The 6,136-nt window shown below is 39.6% G+C and overlaps 1 pseudogene across 1 annotated transcript; it reads right to left on the bottom strand.

The window, feature by feature from the left end:
* Positions 1–951: 951 nt before the first annotated feature.
* LOC308520811 (large ribosomal subunit protein eL6-like) lies at positions 952–1,510 on the bottom strand (annotated as a pseudogene). The gene has a single exon. The product of its transcript is annotated as a large ribosomal subunit protein eL6-like (transcript).
* Between the last annotated feature and the right edge of the window lie 4,626 nt (positions 1,511–6,136).

The following is a 6,136-nucleotide window of genomic DNA, read 5'->3' as shown; positions in this document are numbered from 1 at the left end:
TCACATAGAAGAGAACAGTAAGCAAAACGTGCCTAATGATTTATATTTAAAAGTATTTTTATAAGCTAAATAAAGCAATTGATAATTTTTTGGCCTAAATATTGACATCTTTAAAAAAACCAAAATATATTGAATTTAAGTGATATACTTTTTTGAACATGTTTTATAAACACATTTACCTTAATAGTTGATAAAATAATAAAATTCAAGTTGCTTTCACTGTTCAACCTCTGTTTCTTAGTATTTAGAAGAAGTGCAATGTGATTTGTAAGGAATACATACATTATTTTGGACAGCTGAGCTGAATGGCTCAGTTGGTTGAGCATCATCCTATATACCAGGGGAAAAAAGGTTGCAAGTTTGATTCCCAGTGGGGGGACCATGCTTAAGTTGTGAGTTTGATCGCCAGTTGGACCGTGTTTGGAAGGCAGCAGATCGATGTTTCTCCTCTGCCCCTCTCTCTTCCTTTATTCTTTCTCTCTCCAAATTGATAAAGATATACTTGGGTAAGGATTCAAAAAAAAAAATATTTCAGACAGAAAGAAGAACAAATGTGCCTATATAATAAAAAGCAGTAAATGCCATAATATAACATGGATATATGTTTACCAAACATATGGCAAAGGGGGTCAGGCATAAAAATAAACATGGACTGATTTTCTTCTCTCATTTACACATTTCCTCAAATCTCTTTAAAATTGATTTTAAAAAAATAGTAACTGAATGAAGCTTAAATGTGGAAAATGAAATGAATTATTTCTTTTTTTAGAATACTTTTTCCAGAATTATATGGTATTTGTTATATACATTCCTTATTATTTAATGAGTTCTTTTGACATAATTATATAAAATTTTGAACTTTTACCCACTATGTAATTCATCCATACATGACACTGATTTTCTTTCTTTTCCTTTTTTTTTTTTAAACATATCAGCTATTTAATTGGGTTCTTACAAGAAATTCAGAACACCAGTTTGTGAGGATAAACCCCATTGGTGAGAGCGAACAGAGAGCGGAGGTAGCCCTGGAGCTGAGGAACAGCTTTGATTTTTGGCAGAATTTGTGAGTCCACAGCTTTCTGGTCAACCTTGAGCTGATCTGTAATCTCATATTTCTCTTTCTCTGTGTCGAAGATCTCGCCCTCCTGGTGTCTGAGCTTGCGCAGCTTCTTCTAAAAGTAAGCATCATTGAGATGTTTGGAGATTTTCACACCACTGATATCAATTTTGGTGGAGGTGGCGATGACAAATTTCTGGTGTGTTCTACGAAGAGGAACTCGATTGAGGGACAGAGGTTCCGTCACAAGTAGCAAGCCACTGTCCAGCTGCTTCAGGAAAACCAAACCCTCTTGCCTCTGTGGCGCCCAGTGAGGATGATCAGATTGGTCCCAGGAGTGATGCTGGCGCGCAATCTCCGCACATGCTGACTGAAGGGTTTCTTGCCATGGCTCAGCAGCTTTCGTGGCACGTCTTCAGTAGGATAATATCTAGGCATTTTGCGGAGTTTAACCACTCGGGTACCACCATTCTTGTCGCCACCAACTGGTTTTGAACACTGATTTTCATCAGGGAAATCAGAATAGTATTATCTAGCTATCCTCAGATTTGTGACTTGCTTTTCCTTGGGTGTTACTTATGAAGGATTTTTTTTTTATTGTCTTGAATTATATACGACCTCCTTGTAGTGTGTCCCTGTCCCCATTATCTCAGATTTAAAATATATACCTGAAATCCCTTCCTCCCAGATTCCCTTACAGTTTCTGCTCTAACCTAGATACAGATTCTTCCACTTATATCTATCTTTCCACCATTTAGAAGAAATATGTAGAACACCATGTGGTAGCTTTAATTATTTTGCTTCTGCTTTTGGTGAATATTACCATGGATGCACTTCACTGTTTATGGAAGCTGTAGCACAAATTCTTAATGAGACTTTAAGAGTATATGGGACATCCATTTTGATAAAGATTAGCACACAGTTGTCTCAGTTCATCTGAAAGATATACTGTACCACTACTGAAAAAGTTAAGATTTTCATCATCTATCTCTAAAAATAAAAAAAATAAACACAATATTATAGGGACTACTTTAAAATCAAATTGTCACTCAAAGTCAAGTTTTCCTAGAGCATAATAAATATAAAATTCTATTTAAAGCTAATTTGAAACTCTATCTCTTAAATTCAAAGACTATTATTGGTGACAGGAAACTAAAGTAGATGACAAATTCAATTTTTAAAACAATGACCATCTCAGAAATAATTTTGTCATGAATAAAAGGGTAGAGATCAAATAAGATGTCCAGAACAACAAATACTAAACAAATCATATCTATCCTTCAGATATTATATAAATAGTCAAATAACATATTATATCAGTAATCTGTAACATTAATTCAAAGATTATTGCTAAAAAAAATTCATATAACTACACTTCACTGGATTTCTTTCCACTGTAGTTTAATTTAATAAAAGTGTCCTATAGTTTTTATAGCTTACAAATACCAATGCTGGATTCCACTCACCGAGATTCTAGTTGGAATTGTAAGAGCCCCATATACTGGTGTCAATTCTAATTGATTTAGAATGCCACTGTATATTGGTATGTGTAGACTTTCTCAGTCATTAAAAAGGGAAACCAAGTTAAATGATCTCTGATCTAAACAGTAGAAGCAACCCCTCCTTAAAAACAATAATACTCAGAGTTGACGTATATGCAATCTCTGGGAATGTTTGGGGTGAGAATTCCACCAACCTATATTTTTAAATATTTCACAGATGATTTTGATGCAGTTATTAATGAGAACCATTGTTTTAAAATATAAACTTTTATCTAATCCTAATACATTATTTATTATTTTATTAACATAATCATGGATATTTATTACTTTATATTATCTGGTATGAGTTTTATAACTCTCTAATTCTTCTTATACTTTTGCTTAATTTTCTTGGGACTCCAATTCTCACCCTGAAGTTCTCTACATAATTTTTCCAAACTAATTTATCAGTGAACATAGTGTATGCTGAAAGTGGGAGTAATTGTACCCACATAGTTGTTGGTCTTCCTATACTTAGCATGCAAATGAAAAGGCAAATTAGAACCCACAGATCAACTGCTCCCTGCTGATAGACTCCATAGTTTGTAGACATTAATTGAACAAGATAGTGAAATGGCCTAAGTATAGTCCTCTGATTCCTCCATTCAGTGTATGATACATCTCTGAACTGGAGGAGAGAAGATTTCAAATAAAGATTAAAGCACTCTTTTAAAGCAAAACACACAACAACAAACAACAAATGATGTGGTAGTATGCAAATCATTTTAATAGTAATGCAATCAAATGTCCTAATATAATTTATTTACAGTCTCACCAATATAAAGCAGAATACATCATTCTCAGAGGTGTTTCCATGCCATTTGAAGATATATTTAAAGGTGAAATAAACAGGATTTCCCCAATATTATATAATAAAAGTGTAATATGCAAATAAACCAAACGGCAGGGCGACCAGTGTGTGTGTGTGTGTGTGTGTGTGGGGAGGGGGGGCAGGGAGCAGGTGGCGCCAGGCCAGCCAAGGTGCATGCCAGTGGGCAGAGGAAGGGAATAGCGATAGGGGGGCAGCGACCAGTGGCAGCAGAGGGGCGATGGGGGGCGCTGGCACTATCACCTAATCAGCCCATCCAGTCGCTTCTCACAGAGGGAGGCCGGGTGGCAGCAGAGGTGGGGTGATGGGGACAGTGATGTCCCCTGATCACCCCTCTGGACACCTTCCCCAGAGGGAGGCCAGACTGTGGCTTAAGCCTGCTCTCCACAGGGAGACATCAGTAGGACATCCCCTGAGGACTCCCAGACTGTGAGAGAGTATAGGCTGGGCTGAGGGACATCCCCCTCGTGCACAAATTTTGGTGCACTGGGCCTCTAGTGTATTAATATCTAATCTAATAAAACAGAAACATGCAAATTGACTGCACCTACGCTATGCCCCAAGCCACGCCGACCAGCCAATCAGAACAACTATATGCAAATTAACCCAACCAAAATGGTGACCGGCAGCCACAGAGCTGGAGCAAGGAGGAGGCTTGGTTACCCTGGCAATGGAGGAAGCCAAGCTTCCTGCCTGCCCTGGCCAGCTGTGGCCTCTGCGCAAAGCAACAAAGTTTCAATTATAGAAGATAAATAAATCCCAGGTGCCTGCTTCCAGCCAGCCTCCACTGGGAGCTTGGGTGGCTGGGGGCCATGGCCAGCCTGCAAACAGCCATCAGCCCCTCACTCAGTCCTGCCAGGCACCCCAGCAGGGACCCCCAGGCTGAAGGGACTGCAGACAGCCTGCAAACAGCCATCAGCCCCTCACCCAGGCTGGCCAGGCACACCAGCGGGACCCCCACCCTGATCCGGGCCACCCTTCAGGGCAAACCAGCCGGCCCCCACCCATGCACCAGACCTCTATCCTATATAGTAAAAGGGTAATATGCAAATTGACCCTAATAGCAGAACAACTTGGAATGACTAGTCACTATGAAACACACTGGCCACCAGAGGGCAGACGCTCAATGCAGGAGCTGCCCCCTGGTGGTCAGTGTGCTCCTACAGGGGGAGCTCTGCTCAGCCACAAGCCAGGCTGACCACTGCCAGTACAGCGGTGGTGGTGGAAGCCTCTCCTGCTTCCTCAGCAGCACCAAAGATGTTTGACTACAGCTTAGGCCTGCTCCCTGCTGGCAAGTGGACATCCCCCGAAGGCTCCCGAGCTGCCAGAGGGATGTCTTACTGCCAGCTTAGGCCCAATCCCCTGGGGAGCGGGCCTAAGCCAGCAGGTGGTCATTCCCTGAGTGGTCCCAGACTTTGAGAGGGCACAGGCCGGGCTGAGGGGACCCCCCCCCCCCAGTGCACAAATTTTTGTGCACTGGGCCTGTAGTTATGAGTATAGAGTAAGAACCCAAGTGAAGTGAAACTACCAACAGTATTTACAAAGAAGCAGAGAACATTTGAAAAGCTATTAAGAATAAACAGTATACAATGGGGCTGAGGGAAATTTATGGTTCATATTTAACTCTCAGAATAATATTCCTTTCCTTTTCTTTCATTCCTCTTTCCTTTCTTATTTAAATTGCTTTCAGATTCTTGATAGCACTTATCAATTTAATCCATTAAAACTGTTATGAGCCCTAGCAGGTTTGGCTGAGTAGATAGAGCATCAGCCTGTGGACTGAAAGGTCCCGGGTTCAATTCTGGTCAAGGGCACATGCCCAGTTGTAGGCTCAGTCCACAGTGGGGGGCATGCAGGAGGTGGCAGATCAATGATTCCCTGTCATTATTGATGTTTCTATCTCTCTTTCCCTCTCCCTTCCTATCTGAAATCAATAAAAATATTTTAATAACTTATGAATTCAGATTAAAAAGAAATACACAAAAACAGAGCCATGAACTGCAGAGTGGCAGTGAGAAATAACAAAGATACTTGTACAATTTTGCCTGTTGGATACTATTAGTATTTATTACTATAAATCCTATTCTGCTTTTAACTTGTAAAATGTAGAACTACAGAGAGTAGCAAGATTTACCGATCTTTGGTTTTGCAAATACTAATTTCACACTACTTTGATACCATCATGGTTTTCTAAATTTATAGAAATAATATCCACATTTCAGGTAATCTAGTATAATACATATATTTGTATAAGTACATGAAATTCAACATTGGTATATAAACCAGTGCCTATGTAGTCAAACTTGTAAATGGACGCTATTTCCTTTTTCCTCGTCTTTTATATAAGACCTCTGCAAATCATACACCAGTTGCATTAGGTGCTATATTGACATAACATCCATGATAGACTTGTCTGAGTAATAATAATGTTAGAGGAAATTCAACATAAATTGCAAGAAAGAGGCGATTGGATATTAATTGAATAGCTGTATATGCCAGATTTCAGATGTTTCACACACAATCTGTCATACCATCAGCCATTACGCCCTGGTGGTTTTTCCTACTAAATATATCTTGATCTGCCCTTCTTTCTTCATAACATTGCTTGCCTTTATTTAAAGTATGAACCATTCACTTCTTCTTGGGATACTCGGGTTATTTCCTAACTGTTCTTCCTGCCAAGAAGTTTTGTTTCAACATTCTGCCATC

Source organism: Myotis nattereri (genome assembly GCF_964212035.1).
Source record: "Myotis nattereri genome assembly, chromosome: 6".
NCBI classification, from domain to species: Eukaryota; Metazoa; Chordata; class Mammalia; order Chiroptera; family Vespertilionidae; genus Myotis; species Myotis nattereri.
This window is presented reverse-complemented; position numbering and strand designations above follow the sequence as displayed.